This window comes from Schistocerca serialis, chromosome 11, assembly GCF_023864345.2.
Source record: "Schistocerca serialis cubense isolate TAMUIC-IGC-003099 chromosome 11, iqSchSeri2.2, whole genome shotgun sequence".
Taxonomy (NCBI): Eukaryota; Metazoa; Arthropoda; class Insecta; order Orthoptera; family Acrididae; genus Schistocerca; species Schistocerca serialis.
The window spans coordinates 98152646-98168830 of NC_064648.1; the positions used below are offsets into that span (position 1 = coordinate 98152646).

Here is a 16185-nt window from a genome sequence, read left to right on the forward strand (position 1 = left end):
GACATCCATTTTACCTGCCATCCGAGACTTGTATGGAAACGGAAGAGTTTACTTTCAGCAAGACGGTGCCCCAGCCCACTACCAAAATCGTGGTCGGGCGTATCTCGACGAAAATCTACCGGGAAGATGGATAGGCCGTAGAGGTGCTGTGGAGTATCCACCACGTTCCCCAGACCTAACTCCTGTGAACTTTTACCTGTGGGGAACACTAAAGGACGTCGTTTATCGACAAAAGCCACGCACATTGGATGAACTTCGAGAATCCATCGTACATTCGTGTGCAAATATCCAACTGAACACGTTCGTGCTGCAGTTCGGCAGCATCGTTTGTGTGCGGATGTTAATGGTGACCGTCTCGAACACCTACAGCGATATCTTTAAGTTGGACTTTAAGCTACACTTTCACCAAAAATGAGACAACTCCGTCAATTAGTTTGCGAGTTATAGACTTTTAAACAGTGGATACGTTTTTTTGGACCCCTCTGTATATAAATGCAGACTGAAGTGACAAACAGAAATTTATACCGAGGCCAGGATTCTGAGAAGTCTCTTGCTTGCCAGGCAGGTGCACCAATCACTACATCATCCTGGCACAGTGGCTTTTCATAACTGCACGGACTAAACTAGCACTCTTCCGTCTTCAATACAAATTACCATTCACACCTCCGCCCACTTGGTATTCCCCCTAAACTGAAACAGCATTGCAGGAGCTATCCTACTGTGTCGGAATAGCACCTCGGCAGTGAACAAAATTGGGTATCCTGCAGGCATAGGTGCTTTAATCAAATGAAACTACACGATTTCAAGGATCTTTTCAAGCCAAACATCCTCGATGTATACATGCAGACTGAAGTGACGGATGAAAATTTGTACCCAAGCCAGGATTCGAACCTGGGTCTTCTGCTCACTAGGCAGACGGGCTAACCACTACGCCACCCTGCTGTGCTTGCTTTGCACAATATTGTTTGATACTGAGCTGCTAGTCCAGTACACTTGGAGGGCTTCTGGAATATTGTTACAGTTAAGGGAAACACCAAGTGGGTTAAGGCGTGAATGGGAATTTTAGCCGAGGACGGATGTGTGCTATGGTAATCTGTGCAGTTGTGCAAAGCCACTGTGTCAGGATGGTGTAGTGGTTAGTGCATCTGCCTAGTGAGCCGCAGACCCAGGTTCAAATCCTGGCCTCGGTACAAATTTTCGTTCGTCACTTCAGTCTGTGTATATACATAGTAGATGTTTGAGACTTGAAAATGTCTTTGGAACCATACGGTTTCATTTGAAAATTGTAAAATATTTATAAGAGATTGAGGCATTTCTGATCATTACTGTTGATAAGAAAGCTAAAGACAAGGTTGGTAAAAACTGCAGGGGTACAAAAGAATCTTCTCTGAATGTAAAATACGTACTTTTTGTAGGGTATCAGTAAAGCAAACCTAGGACGAAGTATGAGGGTGGTTTGAAAAGTTCTCGTAATCACCACGAGACATCAATGCTAGTGCAACGAGTTGCTCACGTGATATTCATTGGACTGTTGTCTGTAAACACGTGCCACGTCAGTGCTCTTGTAAGAGAGCTGTGTCAGTGATGTGGCTCTGTTGTTCCCACGTCGAAGATGGAAAAAAAAATCGAGATTCGAGCAGTGATTAAGTACTTCGTAAAGAAAGGTATGAAAGCAAAGGACATTCGTGCCAATTTCCAGAATTCACTGTGGGACTCCGCTCCTTCATATTCAGCTCTTGCAAGACTCCGCTCCTTCGTATTCAGCTGTTGCAAGCGGACAAATGAATTAAAATTTGGTCAAGAGGGCTTACATGATGATCCACACAGTGGTTGGCCGAGATGTGTCTCTACTCCAGAAATCATTGCAAAAGTGCACAAAACAGTCATAGAGGATCGCAACAGCAACAGCAACAGCAAATTTCTCAAGCTACCGTCCTGTGAAAGGGCAGTTACAACAATAAAAAAGATACCTATGAGGTAGATGTGAATGTATGAGTCAACAGGGAATGTGGGTACGATGGTGTACTGTTCAACTGGAGATTCCGCCACTCACCTTTGTTAAAATTGTTAGTGACACTGCAATGGAAGAAGCTGTGTTTATCGAAAATCGTAACTGGTGTAATTTTCATCTAGATATAAATCTATGATCAATAAAGTGTGTGTTTCAGTGCCATTAACATTAACTGCATCACCCTTCAGCTAAACCTTCACAAATGACAGGAAGTATTTGATATACAGCCGACTTTGAAATGTGGAATAAATATGCAAGGCTTTGATGCAAATCTCCTTTTCATAAAATCGAAGAGCAACAGTGTGTCTTTGATTCACAGGAGCTTTTTTCTGAAATTTGTGTATTACTTCTTTAGAATTTTAAAACAGGGCAGTGACGTCCTAGTGAAGTTACAAAAACAAGAACCGTCTTCCAAAATCGGCTCACACTGCATGCCACTCCCCTCACATGTTCAGTAGTATGCTTTCGTCTTTTTCTTCATCTGCTTATTACATTGAGTATTATTAATGCAGCACCATATATTAATTCATCCTTCACTTGTCACAGCATATCTCTTGATGCAAACACAAAATGTGAAAAGTTTACTGTCAGTTCAGTGTAGCAGACAATGTGAATACATACGTAGAAATGTTTCTCACTAGTGTAGATGAGGATGCAAACAAGGAACATAGTTATAAACATGTTGTAGATGTGATTGGAAACAATGCCGTGAAGAGAAATGGGTTTTTAAGCTCACTGTAAATGCATGTTGAAGTATGTTCGATTTGTGTCCTTACTTAAAAAAACAAAAGGTAATTAATGACTTTATGTCATCCATCTTGGACTGTTGTAAGGAACTGTGACTGTTCAAATAAAACAATTATCTATGTCAGTTACTCCTTTTATTTCACCCCGTGATGTGCTTCTAGAGTTTAGACACACCTTCAGGTGGAACAATGGCACTGTGCTACATGTTTTCTAGCTGGATGCAGCCAGTTTGTTGTTGTTTTAATTTGGCTACAAAAATGTATAACAGGTACTTGTTACAATAATATGACACTAAAATTATAAATTTTAAATGATGATGGAGTTACTTACTATCTGTTCAAGTGCATGGAGCTCTTTAGTTCTGCATCCAGCTAGTATATATACTCTCAAAACATGTCATGGGATGAAATAAAAAGATTGACTGATAAAGATAATTGTTTTATTTGAACTTTTCTTTGAGGTTATCTAGCATAAGAGAGAGATTGAGTTACTTGAATAAATAATAACACTTTTACCAAAGCACAGTTCAGTTTTTGCAGTGGGAGAAGTATAGTGTCAGCTGTTACAGAGTTTAAAAAAGTGCCAAAATTCTAAAATTGCCAGTTCTGATATAATTGAATCAGTGAATTTGAGAATGTATAGAGACAAAGATAAACATGAGAGGAATTAAACTTTTTATCCCCAAATACTGACAGATATCCACTCAGTGTCTTCTAGGTACATTACTCTTATACCAAAATATTTAGAATACGAATGCCACCATTTAGATTCAATGATCTACATTTATATACTCCTTATGATTAAATACATGGTATTCAGCAAATTATTCTCAATAAATTTTGATCTTATTACAGTACCATATAGCAGAGATGCTGAGTCGCTGATAGGCACAACAAAAAGACTGTCGCAAATGAAGCTTTTGGCCAGTAAGGCCTTCAACAAAGATAGTAGCCACACTGCTAGTTGCCTGAGACTGCAGGCTCTCTCTCTCTCTCTCTCTCTCTCTCTCTCTCTCTCTCTCTCTCTCTCCATAATAGTGTTACAAAAAAAGAAACTAATGAGTTGATAAAATTCTGTTGGATAGCAACTAAAATAATTGGGAACAAATGCCACATTAATACTATTCATCCAGGAGAACAGAATTGCTGCTTTTCACAACGTGAGCAGGTACGTGGCGTACTTTGCACGCATGTAAAGAATAACTGTCTTTATGTTACCAAAGTAAACATGAGTGAACAAAATCACACTTTAACCTCAGTTTAATTAAACAATGATAATAAATTTACATTTTATGAGCTACATTACTGTTCAAGTCTTTGTCATGACTGGGGCCTACCATTCACCGGGTGCAAGTCTTTCGATGTGATGCCACTTTGGCAACTTCCGCATCGATGGGGATGAAGTGATGATGATGATGATGATGATGATGATGATAACACAACATCCAGTCTCTGAATGGAGAAAATCTCCTACCTAGCCGGGAATCGAACCTGGGCCCTTAGGATTGACATTCTGTCACGCTGACCACTCAGCTACCGGGGGTGGACACTGTTTAAGTAAACAATAATAAAATAAACTTTCATTATATCACTTTGTTGCTGCATGTAGCTGTTACCCACACGCTAATGACTCACTCAAAGCATTAAACAGTGCAGTTGCATCAGATCCCTGCCAACCACTTATTTGAGTACTATCTCACAGAATCTGCCTTATTGTGGGATTATGCTGCTCCCACTTATATATATATATCTCTCTCTCTCTCTCTCTCTCTCTCTCTCTCTCTCTCTCTCTCTCTCTCTCTCTCTCTCTCTCTATCTCTGTCTATTTTCTTCCCCTAGTAGTAGGTGTAAGAGGTAATCAAATTTTCCATTCAAAGGCTGTACAATCCAGAATTGGTTGCCAGTCGAGCAAAATTGCTGTTAGCATTGAGGCAATCGTCCCACTGATGCACCAAGTTGAAGGTACTCCTCTGGTAAAACATTGAATCCGGCCACATGAAGAACTCTGTAACTGCCTGCTGCACATCCTCATCATCAGTCCTTTGAGGCCTTTTTTAACCCTTGGGCAGGCGTGATGTTTTTCATGACGTGAGCATGCACGTGGAGTACTTTGTACGCATGTAAAGAAAAGCTGTCTGTATGTTACCGAAGTAAACATATGTGAACAAAATCATAGTTGAATCTCAGTTCAATTAAGCAACGGTCATAAATTTACATTTTTTGAGCTGAATCACTGTTTAACTAAACAATAAAATAAACTTTTATTATATCACTTTGTTGCTGCATACAGCTGTTACCCCCATGCTAATGACTCACTCAAAGCATTAAACAGAGCAGTTGCATCAGATCCCTGCCAATCACTTATTTTATTACTAATTATCTCATAAACAAACTGCCTTATTGTGGGATTATGCTGCTAGCTCAGAATCTGGGTCATTTTCTTTTACAGGTCATAATTTTTTCCCACTTACTTCGCTCTTTATTTTATATTACTACAGCTCACTTCGACGTATGACAACACAACATATCACATTGTTAGCTGAAGCAGTAACGAAAGAGTAGGTACAGGCTCACAACTGCAAATTGACAACGGATTGGTACGAAACAGTGGTTTTTGCGATTGGCGCACTTTACTCGTACACACGGGCTTGCCAGCTCGAGGGTCGAGGGGCCGAATGCACGATAATTGCACGGAGAGAGATCGGGAGTGTAAGGCAGGTGCTCGAGTGGCTCCCACTCGATGAGGCCAGCCTCGCAGATCAGCTGGCGTTTTGTGTGAAATTGTGACTGGCACGGAACTTAGCACGGCATTCCACAGTGGTGGTTTTTGACGGACGTGCGGCCCCGTACACATTCTCCATTCTCTGATGGATGCCTGCCAGTGTTTGTCCTTCAGTAGCCAAGAAAAAAATAGCAGCACGTTGCTCCTGCTTGGACACATTTGGTAGTAACGTCGCCACAGTTCACGTTTCCACATTTACTGCCCACACGTCAGAAAGACATCAATGCCTCACTGATCTCTTGTCTACGTGGCAGTGCTTATGTACCGTCACTGGAATCATGCTACACTGCATTTATGGTGCACTGATGCCATCAAACAGAAATTTTTTAATCAACCCCATACACGAGAGTGGCTTCAAATGTTCTCGGAACCGAATAGAAAAAAAAAGTATTTACATCACTGAAACTTTTTTATTTTTCAATGTAGTCTCCTTGTACACTACCGGCCATTAAAATTGCTACACCACAAAGATGACGTGCTACAGACGCGAAATTTAACCGACAGGAAGAAGATGCTGTGATATGGAAATGATTAACTTTTCAGAGCATTCGCACAAGGTTGGCGCCAGTGGCAACAGCTACGACATGCTGACATGAGGAAAGTTTCCAACCGATTTCTCATACAGAAGCAGCAGTTGGCCGGCGTTGCCTGGTGAAACATTGTTGTGATGCCTCGTGTAAGGAGGGGAAATGCGTACCGTCACATTTCCGACTTTGATAAAGGTCAGATTGTAGCCTATCGTGATTGCGATTTATTGTATCACGACATTGCTGCTCATGTCGGTCGAGATCCAGTGACTGTTAGCAGAATATGGAATCGGTGGGTTCAGGAGGGTAATACAGAACGCCGTGCTGGATCCCGACGGCCTCGTATCACTAGCAGTTGAGATGACAGGCATCTTATCCGCACGGCTGTAACGGATCATGCACCGAGCGAGGTGGCGCAGTGGTAAGACACTGGACTCGCATTCGGGAGGACGACGGTTCAATCCCGCGTCCGGCCATCCTGATTTAGGTTTTCCGTGATTTCCCTAAATCACTCCAGGCAAATGCCGGGATGGTTCCTCTGAAAGGGCACGGCCGACTTCCTTCCCCATCCTTCCCTAATCCGATGAGACCGATGACCACGCTGTCTGGTCTCCTTCCCCAAAACCAACCAACCAACCGGATCATGCAGCCACGTCTTGATCCCTGAGTCAACAGATGGGGACGTTTGCAAGACAACAACCATCTCCACGAACAGTTCTACGATGTTTGCTGCAGCACGGACTACCAGCTCGGAGACTGTGGCTGCGGTTACCTGTGACGCTGCATCACAGACAGGAGCGCCTGCGATGGTGTACTAAATGACGAAATTGGGTGCATAAATGGCAACACGTCATTTTTTTCGAATGAATCCAGGTTCTGTTTACAGCATCATGATAGTTGCATCCGTGTTTCGCAACATTGCGGTGAACGCACATTGGAAGCGTGTATTCGTCATCGCCATACTGGCGTATCACCTGGCAAGATGGTATGGGGTGCCATTGGTTACATGCAGGGCCGGCCTTAGCCATCCAGGTGCCCCGGGCGAGTCGTCCAGTTGGCGCCCTTTATTGTATAAATAGCGAACCTGGCAGTGCTTCGCAACACGGTATTTGACTGTTTTCTAGAAATCGTCTTAAGTGGTTAATGGCGTCATCTTATGATCATAACATGGTTTTTTCCATCGTAAACTTGAGTATTTTATTTTTTTTAAATGGAAATGAAATCCAAATAATCTGAAAGACCGCTAAGACGCTCCATGTGAGTCTTGTGTAGCCTGTGACGTCAGTCCAGCATGCTGCTGTCGCTGCCGTAACAGTCAGTATAGCAGTGATATATTGTTTGGACATTCACGTTTTGGGAAATTGTCTAAAAATATTGCGTAGTACTGCACTGTACATCTACAACTACTCCAGAAAATTGTTTTTGCGGGTTCCAAACACAGAAAAGATGCGTAAAATGTGGTTGAAACAGGCTCGTATATCCCAAATATTTCTTTTCTTTTCTGAAGCACCCCTGTACTAAAGCGAACAAAACAAAACAAAAATTATTCAATTTGGTCAAGCCATTTCTTTGTTTTGGTGAGACTAACACACAACAATTGATTTTTATATGTAGGAGGTAATATGTATAACGAAAAAACACTAATTTTGAATTGGGTACCATATTTTTATTGAATTTAATATAACTGTAAGCCATAAACCTATATTTTCTGTCAGTCATCTGAACACAAAACATATTACGCCTAATGAAAAACAATTATAAACGACTAAAATGTTACTTTTCTCGCTTTTCTGTCGGCAAAGTCTCTGATCAGATTAGCAAAGTCCAGGTTTTCTGCAACTTCATTTTCAATGGACAGTGAGGCCAAACTGGTTAGTCTTGTTTGAGACATTGTAGACCGCAAGTACGTTTTTATCAACTTCAGTTTGGAAAAACTGCGTTCGCCGCTTGCGACAGTCACTGGTATTGTTAGCAAAATACGTAACGTTATCCAGATGTTGGGATATAACTCTTGAAGATTATGCTTTTTTATGAAGTTTAAGGCTTCAATAGGCGTTGCCTGGCTGTCTTCGAGATAGTGTTGCAGGCCTAAAATTTCGTCGCACAGCAAATTTCCATCAATATCTGACTTCATGTTGACAGTTAACTTTTCTTGTAATTTAGAACAGCATTGTATTAGTTCTTCTTTATTTTGATTTTTTTTAATGTCAAACAAGAAACTTTACGTCGCAGAAAATTCTTGCATCTGTTCAAATCTTTCTTTCATGGATATGTGCACGGTGTCCAACAGTGCATTGAAAAACTCTACTTTAAACTTCTTTTTTGGGTCAGTTATTTGATCATCAACAGCCTCTTCACCCGGCCTGCGTTTAATACGTCTTAATCGCATTTGTGGTTTAAATAATGGCTGCGTATCAAGATCCGAAGCCAGTTCAGTTGCTGTTACAATAGCTTGTTCGAAACCTGTTTGTCTATATGTTTCCAAATAAGAGCAACATTTGTAAAGGATTCCCATAAACTCGACAAAGTTGATTGTGGGTGACTGACTTGCTTTACTCACAACGTTAATTTGAAACAGAACATCATACCATGTCACGACAGAAACAATGAAGCTGAAGTCTTTTAATTGTCCTCCTAGTGTTGTCGCTTCGTGTGACACCGCAGCATCGCTTTGTTCAGTAGCATCGGCCAAGGAAACCAAAGCGTCATGCATTTCGCATAATTGATAACGAACCGCTTTGACGCTATCAATTCGAGCTTCCCAGCGTGTCACATTTTTCAGGGTGTATATCTTCAAATGGTCGGTCAAATAGATTAAACATTTTTTTGTAACATTCCGAACAGTGTCACGGATTTTACTGATGATTTTGCCGCATCACACAATACCAAATTATAACTATGGTATCCACATGGCACAAAAAAAGCTAGTGGATTTAACTTCTTAATTCTGTTCTGGACGCCTTTATTTTTCCCCTTCATGTTCGCGCCGTTATCGTAGCCCTGTCCTCTGCAGTCATTAATGTTAAGGTTAAGATTACTCAATGTTTTTAAAATGCTTTCTGTGAGGCCTTCACCGGTTGTATCATCTATTTGCAGAAATGAGATGAAATGTTCATTTACACTTACGCCATCCTCTGTTATGTCGGCGCATCTTAAAGTTATCGAAAGTTGTTCTTTGTGGCTTATATCTGGAGTACAGTCAGCTATGATTGCATAATACCCTTTATGCGGGATACGATTGTAGACATAACGTGTGATGCCATGAGTTCTATTAATTCATTTTGTATATTTTTGCCGCAATAATGGTCAGCCAAATCACCATTCAATGCCAGTCTGACGTGCTCTTCCATGATTGGATCAAACTTTGCCGATAACTGTACAAGACCTAAGAATTTTCCATTATTGGGGGTAAATAATTTATCTGATAACCCTCTGAATGCCATATTATTTTCAGCCAAATACAAAGTAATGTGCATCAATCTTCGAAGCACATTGCTCCATCGTAAACTTTCTTTAGAAATTAGCTTTTGTTCTTCCTTGTCAATAGTTAATCCAGCTTTAAACCTGATTTCAGCTTCAGTCCATTGAGTAAATGCTTCTTTGTGGTTAGGACTATTTTCATGCAGTTTCAGAGCTTCACTTAAATGTTTACAATTTCTGAAACCCACAGTGGTAGTCAAATTAGTAGTTGACTTCAAATCAAACAGTCGACAACAAAAGCAAAAGACACTGTCGTTTGATACAGAATAAACTAGCCACCGTCGTCTGATAGTTTCTTCGCTTGATAGTTTTCTTGTGTAATGAGTTGAAGAGAAATGACGCCCATTTTCATCTTTTGGAAAGTTATTTAGACATACTTGTGAGGGTCCGCATATTATAATGCGATCTATATCTCTAGCATTAAGTACTTTTGGCCACGTACCTACATCAGAAACATTGTATTCTTTTATTGCAAGAACGTTGATACTTTCATCGACCACAGATGTCATGTGTTGATTTTGACTTGGAGAAATATCAGAGGATTCATGCAAAGATGTACTGCGCTGATCAATTTGATCACCTTCAATAGGTGATTGTATATTTTTTGTGTATAATTGTTCACAGTCTGAAGAAATATTTGCTGATACGTGGACTTTTGATTCAATATCTGAAGTATTTGCCTTAGAATTTCCTTTAAGGTACTTATAAATATTCATGTGCTTTTTAGTTTCTTCAAGAACTTTTTCTTTTTCAGCTTTTCTTTTCCGATTTTCTGAACCAGAAAGCTTTTTTTAATCATTTCCTTCTCTTCTGGCATGATTTAATAATTTGACAAACTATTGCTTGGACACTGCTCTATTTCGCGACCACAATATTCGATCTATAACAAATAAAGAAGTTCACCTATCAGTAGACGTAACTAGAAAAAAACCTGAACTGAAAGATAAAAATGTTTTTCGCACCTACCAGAAAATTAAAATGTTGACACAGTCACGACACTCGTTTTACTCACAGTTATTCAGCCGCGAAAACATGACCGCTGCCTCCGACTCTTACTGACAATTACTGACATGCGGGTGCAAATCGTAGCGCTGCCAACAATTACTGACATGCGGGTGCAAATCGTAGCGCTGCCAACATATGCAGTCTAACAAACATTGTGTGGCGCTGTATTATTTCAGTAAGTTAGGGGAGAATTCTCTATGAATGCAGTGCACGCATTGCATGATCTATTAATTAATGTACATGAGTCATTAAGTCACAAATATTCGATATAAATACATACGTATTAATTAAATCATAATGTAATGTATATTTCACAGTCTGTATTTTCTTTTATTTGGAGCGACCGGTAGTTTCTGTTGTAAACGAGAGATGGTGCGGCTGCATGGGCTCTTCCTTGTTGCAGTTCTTGAAACAAATAAGAGAGGCGCTTTGGTAGAGCCCGTGCTAGCCCGCGTCAAACATGGATGGTTGCAGACAATACGAAGATTGCATTCAGCATGATTTCTCTTCTGCTACCCCGAATTCATCGCGCATTCGTGAGATTAGCGACGTATGTTGAATGAGACTGAATAATATTTTAGTTTCGCGAAATGGGTGATTGTAAATTGTAATTATTTTTTTTTTACTTGCGTTTAGTACGTGGCGCCCCTTGGGCCCCGGCGCCCTGGGCGACCGCCCGAGTCGCCCCACCCTAAAGCCGGCGCTGGTTACATGGCTCGGTGACCTCTTGTTCACATTGACGGCACTTTGAACAGTGGATGTTACACTTCAGATGTGTTACGACCCTGGCTCTACCATTCATTCGGTCCCTGCCAAACCCTACATTTCAGCAGGATAATGCACGACCGCATGTTGCAGGTCCTGTACGGGTCTTTCTGGATACAGAAAATGTTCGACTGCTGCCCTGGCCAGCACATTCTCCAGATCTCTCATCAACTGAAAACGTCTGGTCAATGGTGGCCGAGCAACTGGCTCGTCACAACACGCCAATCACTACTCTTGATTAACTGTGGTATCGTGTTGAACCTGCAGGTGCAGCTGTACCTGTACACGCCATCCAAGCTCTGTTTGACTCAATGCCGAGGCGTATCAAGGCCATTATTATGGCCAAAGGTGGTTGTTCTGGGTATTGATTTCCCAGGATCTGTGCACCCAAATTATGTGAAAATGTAATCACATGTCAGTTCTAGTGTAATATATTTGTCCAATGAATACCCGTTTGTCATCTGCATTTCTTCTCGGTGTAGCAATTTTAATGGCCAATAGTGTAGATTAATGCATTTGGTCCAACGATGTTCCAGTTCCTTCATCCCAACTCGAAAATGAGTTTTGTCGAGGGCTGCAAAATAATTGTCAACTCTGGCTATCTATTCTTCATTTGAAGTGAATCTTCATCCACCGAGAAAAATTTTCAGTTTTGGGAAGAGCTGAAAGTCCGATGGAGCCATACCTGGTGAATAAGGTGTCTGTGGCAACAATTCGTACCTTAGTTTGTGTAATTTTGCTATGGCGACAGCACACGTGTGCAGGCGTGCATTGTCTTTATGGAAGATGACTTTCTTCCTTGCTAAACCTGTCCTTTTTTCACGTATCTTTTGTTGCAATTTGTCCAGGAGGTTAGCCTTAATTCTCCAGTAATTTTTTTCCCAGTGGGGAGATAATCTACAAACTGGATCCCCTTCACATCCCTGAGCTCTGATGCCATAACCTTTCCCGCTGAACTAATTCTTTGGTGGCAGAGAATCAGCATCTTTCCACTGCTTTGACTGTTGTTTTGTCTCTGGGTGTAGTAGTGCACCCAAGTTTCATGTCTGGTCACAACCTGGCACAAAAAATCTTGTCCGTTTCTCCTAAAATGGGCCAAACATTGTTCTGATATATGTTCATTCTCCTGCATTTTTGATCCAACATGAAGATTCGCGGCACCCATCTTGCAGATGTTTTCATTTCTAATTCTTCAGTTAAAATGTGATATACCCAATCAGATGACACCTGGCAAGCGTGTGCAATTTCATACACTTTTAAATCGGCCATCCTCCATGACCATTTTGTGCACTTTTACAATGATTTCTGGAGAACTGACACATCTCGGCCAATCACTGCACGGATCATCGTCTAAGCTCTCCTGACCAAATCTAAATTCATTTGTCCACTTAACAACGGTTGAATATGAAGGAGCAGAGTCCCCCAGTGTATTATCGAGAGAGAGAGAGAGAGAGAGAGAGAGAGAGAGAGAGAGAGAGAGAGAGAGAAAATATTTGGCATTCCAGAGAGAGAGAGAGAGAGAGAGAGAGAGAGAGAGAGAGAGAGAGAGAGAGAAAGAAAGAATTGGGCATTCCAGATTTATAAGCGGGAATGTAGAATTTCATGACAGCAATGAAAATGAAAATGAGGAACTGAAGGGACTAAGAGCACAATTTATGACATGCACTGTCTGAGGACAACAAGGTTGTTAGACATAAGCAGTACCAGTTGTATTGTGGTTTCATAACACACCCACAAAAATTAAATGTCTTTTTATCTTACATCACTGTAAAAATAAGTGTTTAAGAAAATTCTTTGTCATCCTAAAATTTAGTTAGGCACTACAGTTGATTATGGAAAGAGTAGTAGAGGAGAGGTGGGGGTGGATCAGGGTGGATTGATGGGAAAGTGGGACAGGGTACTAGCTAAAATATGATTGCACTCATGGGTAATGGGCTAAGAAAGATTGGGAACCACTGCACAAGAAACACTATGTGTAAGAGGAATAGCATATGAGTGGTTCCAGACTTATCTCGAAAACAGAGTGCAAGTCCGCGGCTCGTGGTCTTGTGCTAGCGTTCTCGCTTTCCGTGCACGGGGTCCCAGGTTCGATTCCCGGCGGGGTCAGGGATTTTCCCTGCCTCGAGATGACTGGGTGTTGTGTGTCTTTCATCATCATTTTATCCACATTCACTCGCAAGTCGCCGTAGTGGCGTCAAAGAACTTGTGGACCGGCAGCTGAACTGCTCCGTGAGGGGTCTCCTGGCCACCAGTGCCATACGCTCATTATTTATTAACAGAGTGCAAGAGGCAGACACAGTTCACATGCCTGCAGATGATAAATTTTTAGTGAAGCAATTGCTAGACAAGAAACGTATAAACACAAATGTTTCTCAGGATAGTGTATTGGGTCCATTTCTGTTCTTAATGTATAGCAATGTCTTTCCAGTAATATAAAACATGCAGCTCTTTGCTGATGACAGCAACACTATAGTAACAGATAAAACATCAGAACTCCTGCAAGAGAAACTAAACAAAACTGTCAGTGATATTTATGACTGGGCAGCACGTAATACAGAAAATAAACAGTATGCACTTCAGCGTAAAAAGGGGAAACAAGTATCTCATTAAGCATATATGATAAATCTATAGATTGAGTAACAGATACAGTGTGTCCGAAAAGTCTTTCCCTGATTACATAAATTGATAACTCAGGCTAGAAGTAAGATACAAATATGAAACTGGTGTCTAATTGTTTACAAACTATCAAAGTTTCGTGCATGCAAAGTGCAAATCATTCAGGCCTCGTTGCCCAATGACAGTACATGTCGATATGACTTTGCGGTCAAAATGCTATCACGTATTGAGGACGATGGCGGTTATCTCAGGCGAATTGCCTTATCCGACGAAGCGACCTTTTTTGTCAGTGGAGTAGTGAATCACCATAATGCGTGCATTTGGGCTTCACAACCCTCTGGTGAGGTCACAGAGTGCACCGGAGGCAGTCCAAAGGTGAATGTTTGGTGCGCGCTATTGCACGATCGAATTATCAGGCCATTCTTCTTCGCTGAGGCTACCGTCACAACTGCAGTGTATTTGGACATGTTGCAACTGTATGCTGTTCCTCAGCTGCTTCAGTATCACCCCAATGTCTTGTTTCAGCAAGACGGTGCACCGCCTCATTGGGGTTTGGACGTCCGTGCCTATCTCGATACGACCTTTCCCGGGCAACAGATTGGTCGTGATTGGCCAACGGTTTGGCCTCCACGCTCTCCTAACATAACCCCATTAGACCTCTTTTTATGGGGTTATGTCAAGGACGAGGTCTACCGAACACGTGTACCAGATCTTGAAACCCTGCGGCAATAGATAACCACAGTCGTTGAATCGATCCCTCCAGTGATGTTGGCTAATGTGTGGACGGAAATTGAATATCGCCTAGATGTGCTACGTGCTACCGAGGGTGCTCGTGTGGAAGTTTACTGATGTGTGAAAAAAACTTTGATAGTTTGTGAACAATTAGACACTTCTAGCCTGAGTTATCAATTTATGTAATCAGGGAAAGACTTTCCGGACACCCTGTACAGTGATTGTCAACTGACATGGCAAGAACACACAAAGATACTGGAACAAAATGCCATCACCATGTTATTCTCTTGGGGTTCTGTCATCAGTTTGTAACAGCTGATATCTTGTGGTGACATACTATTCACACATACATTCAATTCTTAGCCATGAGATTCTTTTACGGGAATAATAATCATCATCATCATCATCATTTAAGACTGATTATGCCTTTCAGCGTTCAGTCTGGAGTATAGCCCCCTTATAAAATTCCTCCATGATCCCCTATTCAGTGCTAACATTGGTGCCTCTTCTGATGTTAAACCTATTACTTCAAAATCATTCTTAACCGAATCCAGGTACCTTCTCCTTGGTCTGCCCCGACTCCTCCTACCCTCTACTGCTGAATCCATGAGTCTCTTGGGTAACCTTGCTTCTCCCATGCGTTGAACATGACCCCACCATCTAAGCCTGTTTGCCCTGACTGCTACATCTATAGAGTTCATTCCCAGTTTTTCTTTGATTTCCTCATTGTGGACACCCTCCTGCCATTGTTCCCATCTACTAGTACCTGCAATCATCCTAGCTACTTTCATATCCGTAACCTCAACCTTGTTGATAAAGGTAACCTGAATCCACCCAGCTTTCGCTCCCATACAACAAAGTTGGTCGAAAGATTGAACGGTGCACAGATAACTTAGTCTCGGTACTGACTTCCTTCTTGCAGAAGAGAGTAGATCGTAGCTGAGCGCTCACTGCATTAGCTTTGCTACACCTCGCTTCCAGTTCTTTCACTATGTTGCCATCCTGTGAGAATATGCATCCTAAGTACTTGAAACCGTCCACCTGTTCTAACTTTATTCCTCCTATTTGGCACTCAATCCGTTTATATTTCTTTCCCACTGACATTACTTTCGTTTTGGAGATGCTAATCTTCATACCATAGTCCTTACATTTCTGATCTAGCTCTGAAATATTACTTTGCAAGCTTTCAATCGAATCTGCCATCACAACTAAGTCACCCGCATATGCAAGACTGCTTATTTTGAGTTCACATATCTTAATCTCACCCAGCCAGTCTATTGTTTTCAACATATGATCCATAAATAATATGAACAACAGTGGAGACAGGTTGCAGCCTTGTCTTACCCCTGAAACTACTCTGAACCACGAACTCAATTTACCGTCAACTCTAACTGCTGCCTGACTATCCATGTAAAGACCTTTAATTGCTTGCAAAAGTTTGCCTCCTATTCCATAATCTCGTAGAACAGACAATAACTTCCTGCTAGGAACCCGGTCATATGCCTTTTATAGATCTATAAA

General features: G+C 41.4%; 1 non-coding gene across 1 annotated transcript; it reads right to left on the reverse strand.

Annotated features, from left to right (window-relative positions):
- Positions 1-870: 870 nt before the first annotated feature.
- Trnat-agu (transfer RNA threonine (anticodon AGU)) lies at positions 871-946 on the reverse strand. Its single transcript has one exon. It is a non-coding gene; the product is annotated as a tRNA-Thr (tRNA).
- Positions 947-16185: the final 15239 nt, after the last annotated feature.